Genomic DNA, 22,808 nt, shown 5'->3' on the forward strand with positions numbered 1-22,808 from the left:
CCAAGTTTCCATGTTCTAAGAAAAATGAGTTTCATATTTTGTCTTAATAAGCTAAGAAATATTATCCTTCATAGTGAGGTTCTTTTTATTAACTCTTGGCTTGACTATATCGAAACTATAGGCAAGCAAATGAGATGGCCAACCATAGTCTAAAATATATGCCCCAAAACATGCTTGGCCTAAACGCTAAAATATATGTCACAAACTAAATCCAAAGCTCATCTAGTCGCTCTGACAATTTCCGATCCGATTAGGGGTAGTCCTGGGATCTAGTCCATATGTTGACCAATACCCCTCCATTATTGTATTAGCAGGAGACCTAATAGGCATGTGAGCGCGATTTCACTGGCCCGCATTTGATGTACCTTAATTGGTCTATTTTCGGTGTTTTCGAAATATTTCAATACGACCCAAAATTTATTCGGTGAACAAATTTAGAATGGTGACATAAATTTGTCATTCCGAGTCCATAACCCAAAACATGTCCATTGACAAATTAGCAGTGTTGTAACTTGTAAATTTCTATGTGAGTTGAATTTTATGTGTGATACGAAATTCTGCTGTCGTCATCTAAGATCTGTAAGGCATGCTCCTCCCATTGCGGTGGTAGGCGTTCGAATCCTGTAATTGGTGAAATCCAGTCCAATTTAAGGACCATTGGTTTAGGGCATCGGGAAAAAAAAAAGAAAAAAAAAGGCAAGTAGAAATCTATAGCTACAGTCCAAAAACAGTCCAAAAATAAATGTGGAAATTTCCAAGGAACCCAAGTTTGAACCTTCTTTCTTCAAGAAACACATCAATAAAATGACATATATGCCTAGTCCAAAACATAAGATCTACGGTCTAGATAAATAGTTTTAAATTGAATTTGTATTTTCAAGTTTTCAACAAGACTAAATTAACCTTTTATCAATAACAAACTCTTAACAAAAAAGAAATTTAATTTTTTTTACTTTAATTAATTTGTGGTCAAATAGTTGTGGGCGTACTTATAGGTGTTATTAGTAGGCTTAGATAAGGATAATCGAGATTTGACCTTTCATTAGGCTGGCTGCCGTGATTTTCTTTTTCTTCTCTCTTCTCTTATTTTTCCTATTTCTTCTCTGCTCCCATTAATATTGGTGTGTGTTTGACTCTTTGGTAGGGTTATGAATGGTTTGTTTCTTCGGCTGTTTGGTCGATTAGTAATGAAATTAGTGGGGAGGTGCAAGTGCAACTGTTAAAGAGATTATGTTTTTGTCTTTCTTGACTCTTTGTTGCATTTATAATTAATGGTCGATTAGTAATGAAATTAGTGGGGAGGTGCAAGTGCAACTGTTAAAGAGATTATGTTTTTGTCTTTCTTGACTCTTTGTTGCATTTATAATTAATGATACGATTTTCTCATGAGATGTTAGAAAAAAAGAGAGAAAGCTCTGAGAAAACGACATTAACCCACACATACGAGACAAATTTTGAACGATGTTCATGAGCTCTCGAGATACATTGATTTTCCTTTGGAAGATGTAATCGTGGTGGTACTGCTCATCTAAGCCATATGATAACATTTTCATTGTCAAATCTCATCGCACATGCGTCCAGTTAAAAGTGAAGATTTGAAACTTCCGTTTGATCCTTTGGGATGCAATGAAAACATGAAATCACATGGTTACCCAGTACAATTGTTTCATATGAAATACTAATTCATAAGTTACGCGTGAAAAGTAGGTGATACGTACTCTTCCGTACCTATTATATAGGCGGGATTTTCATTTTTCCTTGTACCACTATATAGGCGGGGTGTAAATTTCAAAACGATATTTTACTTCTACTACCCCTATTTAATTGCTTGGGAATCATCATAATTGGGTATATGTCTCTAACATTGGAAATACAATTAAGGGCAAAACAGAAAAAAAAACATAGATATTTGTGAAATCAAAAAAAGTTTCTTAATCTAAGAGAATTGGTCCCTCCGTCTATATATGTGGTACGGAGGGAGTAGAATTTTTGAGTGAAAATTTATGTTTTCATTTGCAAAGAATGTGAAAATTTCCGTTTTCACGCAAAAAGGTGATTTTGTATTAAAAGTTGATTTTCAACTAACGTGGAGACAAAAAAGAGTTAAAGACTTAAAGTCCGTTTTAAAGAGATAAGTTTGAATTGAGAATTATTTAAGGAGATAATTAAATTTGAACGGGTATATGAAAGAGAGAATTTAGGGAGTCAAACAAAAAAGAATAAGGAGTAATAATAGGAATTCTTTTTTTTTTTGATGATAATTGCTAAAACTATGTTTTGTTAATTAAAGGATTTGAAATTTATTTTCCATATTCAAAAGGAAGGTTAGTTTTGTAAACAACTTCATAATAGTTAAATTATGGGTTTCTAATATATGTTATCTTATTTATGGGTTTTTAATGTTTTGGACATCTATAAATCTGTCATATACCCCAAAATTGACCATGTTGCTTAAAGTCTTGCTCTGCGAAGATCTTATAAAATTATATCGTTTTCTTGATCAAAAAATACAAAATAAAAATAAACATGCTGGGATGAACGAATTGTTGACACAATAATGACTAACAACTTGGAATATTGTAAGAATCAAAGGTTGAAGATGCTTGATCATCGTTGACCTTTTGGACCATCCATGTAACTTCATTTAAGGGGGAAAACACAGGAGCCTCGACCTTTCTGCTATCTTCTAAGTGTTGATTTTTCTTTCTTTTCTGAGTTTGTGTCTGAGTATACTTGATCGAGATATGATTACAAGTACAACAACGGTTTGGAGAGCCATAGGGATAGATTTAGGAACAACATATTCATGTGTTGCAGTATGGCAGAATGGCCGAGTTGAGATTATTAATGATCAAGGGAATAGGACTACTCCTTCTTATGTTGCTTTTACTGATGATCAACGTTTGATTGGTGATGCTGCTAAGAATCAAGTTGCTTTGAATCCTACCAACTCCATTTTCGGTAAGCCTCTTTTGACTCATTTTTAGTAACCTGTTCAATTTTGCATTATGTTGGCAATTTCACCATCGAAGATTTGATAAAAAAACAAAATAATTTGCTCTCCAATTGCTAGATGATATTCTAATGTTAAATGTTTCGTGACATTAATAATGTCATGAAGAGCTCATCATTATTGTCAGCATCTCGAGATCATTTCTGAATCTGTTTTATGTTTTAAATATAGATGTGAAACGGTTAATTGGTAGGAAAATGAATGATAGGTTTGTTCAGAGTGATATCAAGCTATGGCCCTTCAAAGTCATTGCTGGTGTAGACGAGAAGCCCATGATCCAAGTCACCTATAAGGGCAAGGATAAATTGTTTTCAGCTGAGGAGATATCATCCATGGTTCTCATTAAGATGAGGGAAATTGCCGAAGCTTATCTTGGTCCAAATGTCAAGGATGCTGTTGTTACAGTCCCTGCTTACTTTAATGATTCTCAACGTCAAGCTACTAAGGATCCTGAATGAACCAACGGCAGCTGGAATTGCTTATGGTCTTGATAAGATGGCGACTAGTGTTGGGGCAAAGAATGTTCTTATCTTTGATCTTGGCGGTGGTACTACTGATGTTTCGATTCTCACCATCAATGGAGGTATCTTTGAAGTCAAGGCTACATCCGGGGATACACATCTTGGAGGAGAGGATTTTGATAACAGAATACTTGATCACTTTGTTCAAGAGTTTAATAAGAAATACAAAATGGACGTCAGCGGGGACCCAAGGGCTCTTAGAATGTTGAGAACATCATGTGAGAGGGCAAAGAGGACCCTCTCATTTACAACCCGGACATCCATTGCCGTGGATTCCTTCCATGAAGGAGTCGATTTTTATATGTTCCTTTCTCGTTCTAAATTTGAAGAGTTGAACATGGATTTGTTTAATAAATGTATGGAACCTGTTGAGAAGTGTTTAGCAGATGCTAAGATAGGCAAGAGCATGGTTAATGAAGTTGTGCTAGTAGGTGGATCCACAAGAATTCCAAAGATTCAATGTCTATTGCAAGATTTCTTTGATGGAAAGGTGCTCTGCAAGAACATCAACCCTGACGAGGCTGTGGCGTATGGTGCTGCCGTTCAAGCTGCTATTTTGAGTGGTCAGGATAATGAGGAAGTGCAGGACTTGGTGCTATTAGATGTCACCCCTCTTTCTCTTGGCATCGAAGTAGATCTAGATATTATGAGTGTGGTTATCCCAAGGAACACAACCATTCCCATCAAGAAGGAAAGTATATATTTTACGCGCAAGGACAATCAAACTATTGTAGTGTTTCCGGTGTATGAGGGCGAGAGAACTAAAACTGATGACAATAACTTATTGGGTGTGTTCAAGTTAACAGGAATTCCTCCAGCCCCTCGTGGTGCTATTAAGTTCACAGTATGCTTTCATATCGATGCAAATGGTATATTAAATGTATCTGCCGAAGAGAAGACAACAGGAAACAAAAATATGATCAGAATTACAAATAACAAGGGGAGGTTGTCTACTGCTGAGATTCAGAGGTTAGTTCGAGAAGCTGAGACATACAAGGTAGAAGATGAAGAATATAAGAGGAAGGTGGAGTTAAGGAACAAACTTCAGAATTATGCATACAACATGAGGGACGCGATGAATAGTATCGAATGGACACGGGCGCCGGTTGATAAATTAAAGATGCAGGAGGCAGTAAACAATGTCATTGAGTGGTTGGGCATGAATGAACTAGCCGACCTAAACTATATCAATGACAAGATGAAGGACTTGGAATTTGTATGCCACCCTATCATCACTAAAACGCACCAGCAGGATGGTGCCGGTGGTCGTTTAATAAATTGGCGCCGGTGGTCGTTCAATAGGTAGCGTTGCTGGACCCAAAATGGAGGAAGTCGGTGATTTTTTTTTTTTTTTTTTTTTACTTCTGGTAAAAACTAAATTCGGTTGATCCTGCTTTCTTCTGCGCACATTTTATGTTTCGATATACTTAAAAATAATTTAGGTATCTCATTTTGTATTTTGAAATAGCTGCTTGGCTCAGTTTTTAGTTCTCTTGAGAAATTGTTTTTCTGTTTTTTTTTGAAGCAAAACTTGCTTATTTACTTAAAATTCATCGTGTAACTAGTTTTTTTACAACAACACAGCAACACACAACATAAAATCTGCCTATAAAAACCCTATTTTGATATGAATGCAGCTGGCTATGGTGTGAATAAGAAAAACAGAAATAATACTCTTAAAAGAAAACTGGTCATTACTACATAGCTGCAGACAGATCCTCCCTACTTTCGTTTATGATAAGAAAAACTATCAGAAATTGTCAACTCGTAGAGATATGCACAACATCTCTGAAGCTTAAACAATTGGCCGTTTCACCAGGTCAGCGGCCTAAGACACCGCCATCAGTATCACTTATGCATAACTTTCTAAAGATCAGGCAATGAAAACAATATTGTCAAGCAATCATGTTTGGATGAATGATTTGTTGTAAGATTCAAGGGGTAGACTTTAGGTGCTTGACCATCCATATAACTTCTGTTGAGGGGAAACATTATGTAACATGGTCTGTCTATGCCCGCGCACATTGCGCGGGCTAGTTATATTAAAAATGTCTATCCTTTTTGTTTTATACGACTTGCAGCAACAGACCAAGTACAATAATATGTTCGTTGTCTACTTCTCCAAGTTTCACCACCTCTACTGGCAAAGTTGGTGGTGGCAGGGCTCGGATAATTTCTACCACTGAAGTAGATATTTCCCAATATGGCAATATGGATATAGCTAAAAGAGGCTTACCCAATGTGGCTGCTGCCTGGTATGCCATATGCCTCTCCCTCTGATAGAACATAAAGTAATTAGACCCCATAATTAGACCCTATAAAACATTACTCCGAGAAGAATGTTAACAAATTATCAAGTAGATCACAATCAAAATATTATTGATAAGAATATCATAGAGATTGAAGCGATGTTCATTTTTGAGTGGATGCTATTACCTGGAAGCCCATTTAGACGTAAAAGGGAGTGCTTTGGTATGTCTTGATGTGGTACACTTAAGGAGTTAAACCACCAACCAAGGCAGAACAAATTCAAACTTTTCTTCACAAACTTCAATTCCGATGCGACATCCGATTTAGTATGATTTTTGGACAATGGACCGTTCTTATGAATTCGACGACAACGGACCAACACCTATAGCGTACAAATTTAAGCTTCATAACTTTCAAGGAAATGAAAAGGATGGACAGTTATCAACACGATTTGCAAAATAAGGATGAGGAAGCAATTCGGGGAAAATAACTTCAGAAACAAATTAAAGGACTATTTCTCTCTTCACTACGTTCTCTTCGTTGTCTCCTTCGCCGCTCTCCTCCACCGTCCTCGCGGGCGTATTTCCTCCGTCGCGTCTCTTCTTCTCCCGACGATATCGTGTTTCCTTCCAAGTCCATGGAGTCTCCCGCTGTTTCCTCGTTAAGTTGCCGATTTTGTAGCGCCAACAAAGCGTTTTGCCAGACTATAACCATGTAGTTTCCGACTATAACTATTTTACTGCTTCCATAGGGTTTTATAAATCTATTTTCGTTACCAATCTAATTTTCTGTTATTTTTTCAATTTAGTAATTATGTTTTCTGTATAAGACTTTCAGATGAAGGTGGAGTTCTTAATCAACAATTCTCATTTTCAAATTTCACCAGGTAAATGGTTTTTACAAATTGGATGTTCTATTTTTTTTTCAATTTCTTTGATGTTAGGGTTTTAATTATTTTGTGTTTATTTGATGTAGAAGACTTTCAAGATAAGTTGGATCTACAGGTATAACATCTATATTACTTCTATCTGATTTGATTTGTAATTATTAATATTGGGTATCTATTCCCAGTTAGAATTTTTGTTTTAATTTTTATTTTAATTTTTGTTCTTTTAAGTTAAGGTTTCACGTCTTTGTTGAGTATTGGTCGCGATGTTATATCTTATTAAGGTTTTGGGGCTGATCTTGTTTGGAGAAATATTTGTAGATCAGTTTTTCTAAATCCCAAAACTTTTCAACTTGAATGTCCCTTTAAATTCCTACTTTTTATGTTTCTAAGTTTGCATTTGTAACAACAAAAGTAGTAGCCAATAAGTCTGGTTTTTGTATACTCTGTACTCGATAATAGTTATGAACTGTGTATTTTATTTGCGTCTTAATAGCTTTATATACTCATTTTTTTAAACTTTAAACCTTCACTCAGATTGTTATCAAGTGCTGGCCATTTTTAGGCATTGGCGAGTCTTCTAAGTCAATTTCTTTAGCCTACTACAATTGATTTTTAACGCATTGAACTGATTTATAATTGTCATATTCTTTAAATTTCTCTTTATGATTTTTTTATGTGCTACTAGACAACCCTCAATTTAAGTCGTCCTTGGGTATATAACGGTTATATTTCGGTCTCTATGATGTAGGATTGGGCGGGTGTCGGAGATGGTGAATGCAGTGATTTTTAATAGTAATGAGCAGGAAATGGAGATGATGGTGGTAGTATCTTTTTTTTAGTATGGAGAAGGTACTATATAGTGGTGGTAGATGAGGCTGGTACGAGTAATATGATGAACGGGTAGTACTATCGGTGATGGTGGTGGTGGTGACTTGTACTAGCAGTAGCACTGGTGGCGCTGGTGGTGATTTTTAGTAGTAGCAGTAGTACTGGTGAAGGTGTTGGCAGTGACTTGTAGTTGAAAAGGTTGGTATCCGAGATGGCAGAGGTGGTGTCTTTGTAGTAGTATGTAAGGTGTATGAGATGGTGATGTAGTCAATTTTGTAGTAGTGGATATAAAGCTGGTACTGAAGATGGTGGAGGCGGAGACAGAGATTCATAGTAGTATGGGTGAGTGGATATGTACTGTAGATAGATACAATGAATATGTTTTGTACACTACCTGTCAAATAAACTATCTTGTGCATTTGCAGGTAAAAACCTACGTCGTACATTTACAGGTAAAAACCTATGTCGGACCCTTTATCTTATTCACTTTACTCATAGCACTCTTAATAATCTTTCTTACTTGATTATTTCCCACTGAACTTGAAGCTGCAACTCAAGATGAAGAAAAAACCATTAAGTTACTGAACTCAGTTGTTTGGTAAAACTCTATGTCAAGCTTATAAAGTATGTACTAGTGATTTTAATTTCCAGCAGTTAATTACATAAAAATGATGTTTACTTTACGTCCCTGAACAGATCTGAGGATGATAAAGAAATGTTGAGCTTCTTGAAGGTTATGTTTGAAGATGATGGGACATCAACGACAAAGCTTCTCAGTCACCTCGGTTCTGTTGCACAGATTGGTGAAGTTGTAGAGAAACTCTCTATATCAGTGTATTTCCGCCATGGTGAATAATGATCTCACGATCCTCGTAAACCACAAGCCATTGGAATCCTGAGAAAGAAACACATTTGCTCTCCTATGCAATGTAAGTTCTTCAATTTGTCCGTCTTATTAATTATGTGCTTCCGTATATTTAGTCTATATACACCTCAACGGAGTCTGGAAAATCGACTTTATCATTTATATACTAACTGTAACTCGCATTAAATCACCCCTGTTTTTGCATTTATTTTTATAACTCTACACTAGGACAGAGAAAGATAAGGTACAACAACTTGGTTGATATATTTTCCTGATACAATTTTATCACCAAACTTGAAATTAATGGAGTCATCTTGTATAAGTGATATCACTTAAATGGTTGATATCATGGCAAAAAGTTTAAAGCCCTGGTTTAATCTCGGGTGTCTGAGTCATTGTGATATGACTAGTTTAGAGTGTACTAGTTTGTTGTTGTTTTGTTAATGTGACTAGTTTTGAGTTTGAATTTTCACTAACTGTTGAATCGTTGACCCTTGAGAACTTTTTTGAATAACATATTAGCGGTATAAGATCTGGAGGAAAAATATACATACAAAAGCTTTTAGATGTTGATATACTTTGATGAACTGAAATAACCCTTCTGAAACTAGGATGTCCATCATCTATCATATGTAGCTGTCAACGAAGTTTAGCAATCTTTGTTTTGATCTTTACTTTCTATGTCTATAGGGAGGTTCAAATTTATTCTTAGATGTTATTCTCCTTCACTTAATCACTAAGTATGCCGTTTTCTTTACTGCTTGGCTGAGTTGATCTGTCCACTTCACTTTTTTGTTTAAAGGTATTGAACAGAGGATTGAATTTATTCTCTATAAGGACTTTCATTTGCAAAGAGAAAATAGAACTTATGGATATGCAAAAACATTTTCTGGATATTTTCCCGCAAGTAAATCCCTCCAACTGCAATTTTTTCGACATCATTGTCTACATTATTGGAACTTCTTCTGAAAAAAATTTCTAAGATCATTTCATACTTATTTTCTTTTGTTAGTTTTCTTCATGAAGACCATTTACTGTTTACGAACACTGCTGTTTAAGAGTTAGCCTTAGTGGATTCATGTTAAAATTGTTACTTATCATATTTTAAAACTATGTGTAGGTGTTGCAAACAACAAACACAGTGCGTATGTACACTCTTACCATAATTGGGATAAAGAACCACATCATTTGGAGGTTTGCATTGTTCTTCTGACAATTTGGATGTTGAAATTGAAAATCAGGTAACATAGTTTGTATTTTTTCTTAATTCTTGTTTATTTAGCTGTTTTTGTTGACCTACGTCATCCGCTAAATTTTTGTTTTTCTTATTCTCCAGAAACCAGTTGAACAGAAAGTATATTGTCAAAATTGGTAACTCCATGTTAACAAGATATCGAGAACAAAAAATATATCTTATGGAAGCATCTTGCACCTGAATTGAGCTAGTATGTCAGATAATGGGGTGGTGGTCTGTTGATGTAGTGGTGGTTCATCAGTTTGTAATTTTTTTGAGTTGTAAAATGGATTCCATGTTCAGTATTAGACTTGAGTGATTGTAATTTGTTGAAATTGTAAAATGAGTTTAGTTATTAATATTATCTTCTTTTAATTTCAGTTTTAGTTTCAGTTATTTTTTTCCGACCATATTTGATTCTAGCTCTAGGTTCAGGTGAATCAGTTGAATCAAATCATATTTTTTTTTTGTAAATTATAATCAAAATAAACTACTGTTTCTACCAAAGATATCGGGTGACTGTTGAAAGAAGTGGTTCTTTTAAAGAATTAAACGTATGTGAGAAACAGTCGTTTCGCAAAAAACTACTTCTATAATACAGCTGATGGACACAGTCGTTTTTAGCGATATTCCCACTTGTACTGGCAGTGGTTTAACTTCCATTTTCCACTTTAGTCTTGTCTACGAATAAATCGTTTAAGATCTAAAAAACCCTAATTTTAAAACAACTCGCCAAAATCTCTAACTTCTACAATTTTAAAACAACTTCAGCCTTTCTCAAACTCTTAGATGAGGATGAATCCCCGAACTAAGTCCATGTTTCTGGACGCCAAAATGTAACTACAGGAAATCCAGTAGCACACCCAAGTAAGAGAAGAAACAGATCTAAGACATGATAAAGGTTTTTTATAAGAAGATCTTTATTGATTAACCATTCCAAGTAGTAAAGAATACAAGTTTTTTGAGTACAAGGAAACCCTAATCTCTCTCTCTCTCTCTCAACAGAACTCTCCCTCACCAAAGAATCATCCCCTTATACATTGCCTAAGGACCCCTATTTATAGACCAATTAACCCTAATGGTGTACAACTCATTTTTCTTCGCCTGGATCTTGTAGAGATGCTTTATATTTCGCCTAGATCATTTTCCATGAAGTTTTCCCCTTTCTTTCGCTGTCACCTTTGGGTGTTTGTTGGGACAACCGTCTCTTTTCTTGCTCCATAATTTACTTACTTCGCAAGTTATCTTTCTAGAAAAGTAACCTTACTTCGTCCATTTCTATTTCGTGGCTGGTGTCTTGCCGGGTACTCCAACTGACTCTTTGTAGTTTAGGTTCCTTATGCGAGGTACTTCGTTTTTTCGGGATGCTTCGCGCTTTGTGTTATTAGTTAATGGCGAGGTAATTCTGAAATTTGACTTGACAAGTCACTGACCGGGATCTTTAAGTGAGATTCTTTAGTCCTATTTCGTGCCTTCCTATGTGGCCACGTGGCGAGCCTATTTTGTATACTTAGACCTCACATAAAAGTAATTCTTGTTAGCATCAGACCTCTTCCGGAGTTGCTCAATGGTATAATCTTCAGGGTTGATCTCCAATATCATCCCACCCATGCCCGAGTCCCTTAGGAAACAACTAGAGGAAGAAGATACATCACGGTCAGAGACAATAACATCCTCTACCATAGAACCTAGCACTTCCTTCATCACCTTGCACAGACGCTGAAACTTTTCCTTCCTCCGTATATCTTCCCATTCAAGTTTCACACTCCTATGATCCCTCCCCTTGATATGCGATTCCCACCGAGCACATGATGCCGTTAATTTACTGACTAAATTCTGCACGCTCGACAACACTTCTAACGAACTTACGTACAGATTCCTTAGCACCAACTGCCTTTCCATGTTACTCAACAGTACGTCAAGCAATCCCTCGAGATTTGCTTCAGCATCAACAGTGTCTGGCCGTGGAATCCCACCATCCATCAGTTTATATTGCAGAGTTACATCAATACGATATTTATCGACTTTGGATAATCGGTTATATGCTTCCGTGCTTTGGACTCCAGGAAACTGATCAGCAATTTGATGAAAAGTCTTTTCGATTGCCTGATCAAGTGATTCCAATTTGCAGATGTGACGAAGAGTATAGTCCTTCAGGTGAAAAGATACTTGTAGAAGCTTTCCCAGTTTTAGTTTCAGATCCTCATAATCAAACCTGGATGAAAACTCAGAATACATTGTCTGATCAGTGTCTAAGTCCTTCATTGTTACCCATGTAGTATTTAGATTTTCATATTGTTTAAATGGAAAAAAATTTAAAAATAGCCCGGATGTAAACAGATTCATCCTACCCATTTTCAAATACTTTTTCTTATTTTTTTTTTTATATCAGGATGCATCTAGTTTCATCCTTCCTAGTTTCTAAGTTTAAGTCGGGATGAATCCAGTTTCATCCTTGCTATTTTTTTGGTGTCCATTTCACCAGTACAAATTTTTACTCGTCCATTTGAACCATGTTTTAAATATATTAGGACAAATGACCCATTTTCCGTATATTTGCACACACTAGCCATGATTTCATCAAATTCTTCTTCTCCTTCAGATCGGTTTGATGAAGGCCTCATAATTCCTGTTTGTGATTGATTCATAATTAGCAAAATCTTTCGTTTTATATATATATATATAAAGGACTAACTTAACCGATTTCGTAATTTTACCGTATTTCCAAAATTTTAATTACCAATTTCGTAATTTTACCGTATTTCCAAATGGGAAAATTAGGCTAAGGCCCCACCCATGGATAACCCATAATATTAGGCCCTTAATTAAAATAAGTTTAAATCTAGGCCCAGAGTTATTAAAAGACATCCATACCCTTTCATATATTGTCAGCCCATAATTAAATAAAATTTAAATTTAAGCCCAAAATTATTAAAATATAGTCAATCACCTCTGACCACCACAACCACCGCCAACCACCTCCGACCACCAGTGCCACGAACCACCTCCGACCACCACCGTCAAATCACCTCTGACCACCACCATAAACCACCACCACCACCCTCCGCCACCAACCTCTGCCACCACCACCAACCACCGCCACAAACCACCACCAACCGCCGCCGCCGCCGACGGCGGCCACCACCACCGATACTATATGGATGTGTAATCTGAAGTTACACATGCAAAAACCATGTGTATCCAGAAGTTACACATGGGTATGGCATGAAAAGGTTTCACATGCGTACGACACGTGTAAGCAAAAGTTACACATGCATTTGACATGTGTAAGCAGAGGTTACACATCCATATGGCATGTGTAATGAGAAGTTACACATAAAAATATAGACATCATAAAAAAATTACATGTATTACTTTAAGATTTGTTTACAATAATTTCTTAGCACGTGTAACTTTTGTTTACAATAAAACATAAAAATGAACAGTACATACAACAATGTATAGTTTCACATGAATCTGACTAGTGTAGCTAGCAGTTACACATGAAAATGACTAGTGTCTAATGAAATGCCGTGTCTGGATTATCATATGCACCATTCCAACAATATTGATATTCATGAAATGATTCAGACGCACTTTTACAAGCTACATTTGGCGTTGATGAATCTGATAGAGCATCTTTTGTTCAGTTGGATACATTCTGTTGACATCAACAAGGCATCGAGTAGTATTGCAATTACCAGTACCAACATACCCACCTTTAGAAACCACTAACATCTGAAGGTTGTAACCATTACAATAAACATACCTATACCACCTTCCCAGTCTCTTCAATTAATTAGTGTAACTAGGAGTTACATATGCGTCTGACGGGTACAAATGAGAGTTACATATGCGTCTGACTGGTACAAATGAGAGTTACACGTTCCTAACCTTTATATCCCATCAATTAGCATGTGTAACTAGAAACTACACATCTCATTAGCATGTGTAACTGGTAGCTACACATCTAATTAGCATGTGTAATTACTAGTTACACATGCATCTAACTTGCGTAATTAAGAGTTACACATGTACAAATGGGTGAAATACCAATGGAGGAAATCTGAATAATACAATTGGAAATTGTTAGTTGTTTCCTATTAAGATCATAATAAACGCCTGCAATATCCGCTCCATCGAAGCTCAATCCGTTGGGTCCATAAACTGTAGCTTCAGCTCTCTCTGAATCTGTTGGGTCAATAAACTATAGCTTCAGCTATCTCTGAATCTGCTAGGTCCATAACCTGCAGCTTTAGCTATAGAAAATTTCACATATAGGAAAACTCTATTACAAAGCACACAAAACAACACAAACAATAGTCAATAAGATATAGAGTAAACTCTATTCAAAGCCACTAAATATTTGGGAGGAGATCAGTTTTAAAGTAACTTAAAGAAATAGCCAGTAAGAACATATTTAGGCTTCAGTGTATGTAATAATCAGATCATTGATAAATCTTACTGAAATCCGCTAAGATATAGAGTTTTATCATCATTAGCCAACTTAATATGATTTATTGACATAGCGCATACTACTGAGAAATGATGACAGAGTTAATCCATAAGTACAGGTCTAGCTAAGGTTTCAGTGCACGCTGGAGGCAAATACACAATATGAATACTGAAAAGCAAAAAACTGTGAATTATTATGTATAACATACCATATCCAGAGTGAAAACCCCTCAATCTGGCATTTGTCATTCTTCGTGCATTAGATCGAGAGTGAATTTGGTTTGGTTTGCAGCTGATGAATTCATCTTTACCAACTTCCTAATGTGTTTCTCTGCACAAGACAACACAAAACTAGTAAATTCAACCAAAAATAAGCATAACGTAGATACAAACCAGTAGATCCAGCATGTGAAACTAGCAGTTACACATTCTATTAGCATGTACACATGCTAACTTGCATATACACATGCTAATTGAATGTGTAACTTATAGTTACACATGCATCTGATTGTGTAACTAGGAGTTACACATTCATCATATACCAAAATGATGTTCAGCTATTATCCATTTAACAAAGCTTGCAATTCATTCTACGCGGCTATACCTCGTTTATAATAATGAACCTATATAAGTAATCTTGGGGAAAAAATTGGTTACCATCAAAAAGTTCAGGTACCAGGGCAGAAGATCATCGAATCCATCTGAGATGAAGACACATATGACGTATAACTTCAAGTTGGAATTGTTAGCATTGTAGTAACTCCCATACAGATCATGAGGAGCCTTTGGAGGAACAAAAAGAACAGCCTTGAACTCAACATCACCTTCAGCTGTGAAATGACTCCAATACATCGTCTTGTCCTCACTAAATTAACATGTGTCGCTGGAAGTTACACATCTAAATAGGAGTTACACATTCATATTGGTATGTGTACCCAATAGTTACACATACATATTTGCATCTAAAAGATGAAACATACAGTGGCTTATTCATTTGTACATACATAAAGAAAAAAACTAAATCAAAAGACAAATAAGATCTAAACTATGACACTCATAACAAGAACAACATGTAAAAAAAATATGTAAAATGACAACGATGTTTGCAACACAAAAAAAGAGAGAGCAAAAGTATTTAACCGCCACCAGAAGTCTCAACAAACCAAAACCTGGTAGTATGCATGATCAGACCACAAATCATTTCAATTCAATCACTAAAACCAGAAAATACACATTCAATCAGTATGTGTAAGTAAAAGGTACACATCTAATTAGCATGTGTAACCATAAATTACACATCTGTTTAGCTTGTGTAACTAGAAGTTACACATCTAATTATCCATTAGATGATCTGGTAGTTTCCTAAATGTATGATCCATTAGACAAACATCACTGGTGTCAACCTCCATGAATCCAATTAAAGTATTTTTTTACTTTTCAATGAAAATTAAGAATCAAAACAAGAAATTGCAAGGAACAATCACTGTGAAACTCATAAAACAAACACGACGATGAAGACAAATTGTAAGAGAGATCAATACCCAAAAGCTTTCTCCTCTTTACCTAACTGCAATCATTAATTAAAAAACTCAGCTGCATCTTTCTTATCTTTACCTGCAACATTGCTTCCAATCTACAATATCACCACCACGTCTCCATCTATAACTCACACAAACATAGGCATTCACATCCAATGCTAGCCTTCATTTACACCTCAGTCACCAACACATTTCCACTCTTTTCTTCTGCGAATTCCATCAACATTACACCTCCTTGTTTCATCTCCAACAATTTAGTTCAAAAATAACCCTGCAATTTCAGTTCCAAAACCATATAATTAGCATATGTAACTAGTTCAGGCATATATGCAACTAATAGACTGAATTACATATTCATTTCAGATTTACTCAAACTTTTACACATATAATTAGCATATGTAACTAGCATTTATACATTCAATTAGCATGTGTAACTCGCAGTTACACATCCAATTAGCATGTGTAACTCGCTGTTACATATGCAATTAGCTTAAGCAATCACATAACTACTTCTTACCATGACCAGAACCATATACAACATCGAAATTGTACATATAGTAGTTCATAAAAACAATAACCACAACGAAATAACACAGATCACATTCCATATAACCTGTTTCAATTTCAAATTAAATTGTTAACTTCTCCATTACCTCCGGTCACTGTTCTGCACAAATAAATAAATAAAATCGAACTATCAAAACCTAAAAATCAATTCAGAAATTAGAACAAAGAAAAGAAAGAATCGGACCGGATATTCTCCATTAACTATCAAAATAGAAAGTTCCAATCAAAGGAACAACTGATGGAAAACATTTATGAGTTCAAACCATATCGAATTTTGATGTATAAGAAAGTAAAATCTACGGGTAACGGAGATTAAGATGCTTTGAGTTCAAAAATAAACTTGGATTTTCAACCGGAAATACAGATTAAAAGATAGATCTTTCAAACCGAAACTCTAGAAAATTTATTGATGAAATTTTTCAAAAATTTCAATCTCGAAAGAGAGATCAAGATGAAATACTTACAGATCTATGTTCTAATCATGTTTTGAATAAGGATTTCTAGATGAAATCATATTGATTAGGTTTTCAAAACACACCGGAAATACTTTCTATGAAATTAATCGATTTGGAAATCAACAAGTCAACAGTTTTAATCAAATGAAACGATTAGGAACATTAAACTTATCTTTCTGATCGTGATTTGATGATTAAATCCTCATTTCCAGTCGTTGATAGAGGTTTTCATAAGGTTTTCTTCATCGATGCAGTGAAGCATCAAGAACAAGTGACGTTGTTGTTTTGTTTAGGAATTCTCCGATACTCAGATCGATTCTCTTCTTCAGAAACTAAAAATCAGTCTCTAAAATTATTTTCGCGAAGCCTAGAGAGAAGAGATATTGGAGAAGAGAGAGAAAGAGAATGTAGAAATGAAAATATATTCTGTTTTTACTCTTGTATATATACAAAAGGATAGTTTTGTCAATAGCAAAAAAAGAAGAAAAAAATTATGGGCCAAATCTGAAGAAAAATTGATCTTTTGGGCCTAGCAATATCATTTTCTGAAAGTATGGAGTTGACAATGTTTGATTCACTAAATGGGACTTCTATATATTGAACCCATATAGTAGGGGTTCTAGTATTTTTCACTTTCCAAATTTTAACTATGTAAGACGAAAAAAAGGAAATCATGCTAGAAGAGAACTGGTCATTGACTTCCAAGAGTTAACAAAACTTCTGAAATTGTCAGCTTAGAGAGATATGCCCAACACATCTCAATGCTTAAACAATAGAAACGCAATAAGTCAGAGGCTTAAGACGCGCTTATCACTTCTACATAAGTTGGTAAAGACCTAGCAATGAAAACAATATTGTGAAGTTATCATGCTGTGGATGAATGATTGGTTGACTGAATAATGTACGGTAACTTGAATAGTTTCATTTGTCCCTTTTTTCAAGACTCGATCAAGGGGTTGCCTTATTTAGATGCTGATTATACAAATACTTCTATTAAAAGAAAAACTGCATAAAAGTTCAACCCTTCTCCTATCTAATTTCAATTCTTGAGTTTTCTCGTTCTTTAAGTTTCTCTTTCGATTGAAGTATCATCATAGCCATGGATGGAAAAGCAGTAGGAATTGATTTAGGAACAACATATTCATGTATTGGAGTATGGCTATTACAAGAGAGTCGTGTAGAAATCATCGCTAATGATCAAGGGAATCGCACTACTCCTTCATACGTTGCTTTCAATGATACTGGACGTATGGTTGGGGATGCGGCTAAAAATCAAGCTGCCGTGAATCCCAGCAACACGATTTTTGGTAAGCTGCTTTTTGACATTTTTTCGTCAAGTTTGATAACTGGATTTCATGAACATGTTGTATTAGAATACGGGCATCCAACTCAAAATCAATTGGAAATGAGTGGAGGGGTCAAACTTGATTTCATGAACATGTTGTATTAGAATACGGGCATCCAACTCAAAATCAATTGGAAATGAGTGGAGGGGTCCTTAGAGATTATTAATCGTAGGATCTTAGATTGCCCAACAATATGGGATCAATAGTCTCAACACGCGCCCTCACGTGTAGTAAAGGTGACGCGGAGTAAAGGTGCGGTCAAATGCCCCCTGACGTGTAGCCTCGTAGGATGTAACACGTGGACAACAATAAATCGGGTGACGCGGAATAAAGGTGCGGTCAAATGACTCGACACAAATAGCCTGCTCTGATACAATATTAGAATACGGGCATCCAACTCAAAACCAATTGGCAATGAGTGGAGGGGCCCTTAGAGATTATTAATCGCAGGATCTTAGATTGCCCAACAATATGGGACTAATAGTCTCGACACGTTGGTTACAGTACAATTTATACTCTTGTATACATCTAATATTATCAACAGTAGAGTAATTATGTTCTTGGATTTTCCATTATGCTGTTTAAGGTTAATTGGTTTCATGATCATAAAGAAATGTATATATATTTTTTTTAACTTCGAGCCCGGGTTGGTAGTGCCGATTAGGCAAATTACTCTGGCCATATTCCGTGGTTATAGATAGAACACAAATGAGGTGCGAGTCATGTTTCTTGTATTTTGATTCGGAAGATATCAAGTATGGAGGAGTCCAGGTCTTTCTTTAACTTCCTTGTCATTAATGTGTTCTTTTAATTAGTTATTTTCAAGTTAACGCGGTCTAATTTTCTAGATCGAGATTGTGCGTATTTATGATATCTGTGTAATGAGATATCTTGAATCTGATGAGATGTTTTCCAGTTTCATTTCATAATTGCTAGATATTATTAGTTGTTTCATGGGAATAATAATATCAAAAGTTCATTGATCTTAAAGTTAGCATCTCAAGATGGTTTCCTGAAGTTTTTTCCTGCTTTGTAGATGCGAAACGTTTAATTGGTAAAAAGATGAGTGATAGCTTTGTTCAGAGTGATATGGTACTATGGCCCTTCAAAGTCATTTCTGGGCCAGACAAGAAACCAATGATTCAAGTCAGTTACAAAGGCAAGGATACACAGTTTTCAGCCGAGGAAATTTCATCCATGATTCTCATTAAGATGCGAGAAACTGCTGAAGCGTACCTTGGTTCAAAAGTAAAGAACGCTGTTATTACCGTCCCTGCTTACTTTAATGATTCGCAGAGACAAGCTACAAAGGATGCTGGTAAAATTGCTGGCCTTAATGTACTGCGTATCTTGAATGAACCAACGGCAGCTGGAATCGCTTACGGTCTTGATAAGAAAGAGTCCAGTGGTGGTGCGAAGAATGTTCTTATCTTCGATCTTGGTGGTGGTACATTTGATGTTTCAATTCTTACAATTAATGGGGAGGTACTTGAAGTTAAGGCTACATCTGGAGACACACATCTTGGAGGAGATGATTTTGATAACCGGATGTTAAATCACTTTGTGCAAGAGTTCAGGAGGAAGTACAGCATGGATATTAGTGAAAACCCGAAGGCTCTTAGGAGGTTGAGAACTTCATGTGAGAGTGCAAAAAGGATCCTGTCATCTGCTGCTGGGACAACCATTGAGATTGATGCTTTGTATGAAGGGGTAGATTTTCATACATCCATTAGTCGTGCTAAATTCGAAAACCTGAACAAGGATTTATTTACGAAATGTATGGGAACTGTAGAGAAGTGTTTGATGGATGCAGAGATGGCTAGTAGTGTCATTCACGAAGTTGTCCTTGTTGGCGGGTCCTCTAGAATTCCAAAGGTTCAGTCTCTACTGCAGGATTTCTTTAATGGGAAGGAACTTTGCAAGAGCATCAACCCTGACGAGGCTGTAGCTTATGGTGCTGCAGTGCTAGCTGCTAAATTGAGTGGCGAAGGTAATGAGAAAGTGCAGGACTTGGTGTTGTTGGATGTTACCCCTCTTTCCCTTGGTATTGAGACAAGTGGAGGTGTTATGGATGTATTGATCCCAAGGAACACAACTATTCCTACCAAGAAGGAAGAAGTCTACAGTACCTATGTGGATAATCAAAGTAGTGTGTTGATTCAAGTGTACGAGGGTGAGAGAACTAGAACTAGTGACAATAACTTGTTGGGTCGGTTCAGGTTACAAGGAATTCCTCCAGCACCCCGTCATGTTCCTAGGCTTACAGTATGTTTCGATATAGATGCAAACGGTATATTAACTGTGTCTTGCGAACACAATATGACAGGTAGTAAAAATATGATCAAAATTACAGATAACAAAGGGAGGTTGTCGGATGCTGAGATTAAGAGGTTGGTTCATGAGGCTGAGAAATACAAGTCAGAAGATGAGCAACACAAGATCAATGTGGAGGCAAAGAACTCCTTCGAAAATTACACATACGGCACGATGGACAAGATCAAGATCATTGAAGGGAAGCTATCAACGGATGATATTAAGAAGATGAACGATGCACTTGACAAAGCCATTCAGTGGTTGGATGACGAAGAACCATCTGACGCAAATGATGTTTACAACCAGATGAGGGAGTTGGAGAGTCTGTGCAGTCCTATTATCAATAAGGCGAACCAGAAGGATCGTGCAGGTCCTTCAAAAGGAGCCAGCAGCGTTTTGTTCGAAATCGAGGAAGTCGACGACTAAAGTGGGATGATCTTTCTTCTACTTTGGTTGAATGAAATTCTTGTCTTTGCAATCTTGAAGCCTCTATATTCCCTTATTCAAATCATGTTTTACACAACTATGGACTAACCGTCGCATTCTGTATTATTAATTCATAATACACTAATACATAATCACTCAATTCAGTTCCTCTGAGAAAAAACTTTTAATTTAACCAATCTAGATTATTGAATACTGGGTGCTTTGCCCGTGCGCTGCACGGGCCTGAGTTTATATTTTTGGGATATTTAAGTGCTCTGTGTTGTACTATATTTACATCTTAGTTTTTGTACTTGTTGGCAAGGTCCTTCTGCCAATTGTTGAAGAATTGATCTTTGCAGGATAAATTAGGAGTACCCAGAAAATAGTGAACACGGCAGTCTGTCTTGTGCTTCGATTTCAGTTAATTTTGTTATCCTATTTCTATTTTTATTTTCCGTTCCTTGTAAAATATAACGGTCCACCAAATAAATTCATGAACTTAACTTCAAATGGAAAGCAATAATGTTACGCATAAAGTTAAAGATAAGTATGTTGTTGCTAAACAAATTCTACTGTTATTTTAAGCTCTTTGGAGCAGGGAGGGAGAGCTCTTTTGTTAGTTGTTGTTAAGGCTTGTAGGCCTTAGTTTAGTTCCCTTATGCGGTACTTGATTAGTGCTTTCTACTTTTATAATTCTTTTTTTTCTTTTTTTAATAAATTTTTAACCTTTTAAGTCAAAAAAATAAAAAAATAAACAAATTCTACTGCACATGTCAATTGTGCAAAAGATCGGAATTACTATAACCTTTCAAGGATACCACATAAAAGAATTTAGAAACTAAGTAAGACTCAACATGTTCACTGAGAAGGATCTACAAACTACAAATTTCATTAAGTAGTTTAATGTAGAAGTAAATTGAATTCCTACAGGAACTCTAGTTAATTCCATCTCAACTCACCGTAGTTTGAGATATTTGTGTATGGTTCTAGTCGTAGCTTCTTCATCTTCACGGATGGATCCTCCTCAAGTATGTTAACCCGAACACCTGCCATCTTACAACCTCCACCTACTTCCTCTAAGACAGTCTCTTTAACTCCTTTTTCTGAAAATGGGTTAGTATTGACATATCTTATCATAAATGCTTCAAAAAGCAGTAAATATTAGATGTCGAAACAGTAACCCAATTCAGTTAGGTGTATATTGCATTAGAAGCCAGCACTCCATTTATCTCTGCCATTTTCCAATAGAGTTTACATGAATCTAATTGTCAACCAAATAAATAATGAAGAAGAGATCATTATTTTCTTCCACTTTCAAAAATACAAAAAAATAATCTGTGAACATTTCAGTATAGTTAATAATGTATATTCTCTGGACATTTCCAAGGATGATCAACTGGGAATAGGTCTAAACATTCATTGAACTAAATTCTCTTTTTTTTTTCCGAAGAAAAGGTTATATTAAAAGAGAAAAAGAGAAATACAAATGACAAAGATAATCACTCTCTCATGAGAGTTTCTCAATTGCTCCAAATGAGGCTAGGAGGAACAAATTTAAAAGAATCTGAGTCACAAGACCATAAGACAACAAGTTGCTTAACAAGATCAATATTCTCCGCAATACTTTTCTGGCGACCACCAAATACTCTCCCATTTATCTCCTTCCATAATCCCTCTTCCTTTAAGCACATTGGTATTCCAAGCTTCAAACAATTGTAACAAAGTTCTTGGCATCGGCCATGATATCTTAAAAGCCTTGATAAAAATCCCATATCGCAAAAGTATACGGACAGTGTAGAAACATATGATCAGAAGTTTCTCTTTCATCATTGCAAAAAACACACAAATCAGTTTGAATGCTTATACCACGATGAACTAACATGTCTCTAGTAGGGAGAGAGTCATGAACTAAATTCTCTTTAATCTCTTTAACTCTATACAAACGTTGAAGTGGAAATAGAAATAAAGGGTTCGAGATATATTTTAGGATTTTAGATATTTTGTAACTTTTCCTTGCATTAGAATGAGGTCTAACGCTATGGGTTTACATATCAGGGAACATAAATTTCAATAACAAATTATGTTGAATAGGTAAGTCGGTTGGTATT

General features: G+C 35.8%; 1 non-coding gene and 1 pseudogene across 1 annotated transcript; one reads left to right on the top strand and one right to left on the bottom strand.

The window, feature by feature from the left end:
* Positions 1-2,744: 2,744 nt before the first annotated feature.
* LOC113273777 lies at positions 2,745-20,700 on the top strand (annotated as a pseudogene).
* On the bottom strand, positions 14,023-14,105 carry LOC113342145. The gene has a single exon (XR_003356429.1). It is a non-coding gene; the product is annotated as a small nucleolar RNA R11/Z151 (small nucleolar RNA).
* Positions 20,701-22,808: the final 2,108 nt, after the last annotated feature.

Source organism: Papaver somniferum, chromosome 1, assembly GCF_003573695.1.
Source record: "Papaver somniferum cultivar HN1 chromosome 1, ASM357369v1, whole genome shotgun sequence".
In the NCBI taxonomy this organism is placed as follows: Eukaryota; Viridiplantae; Streptophyta; class Magnoliopsida; order Ranunculales; family Papaveraceae; genus Papaver; species Papaver somniferum.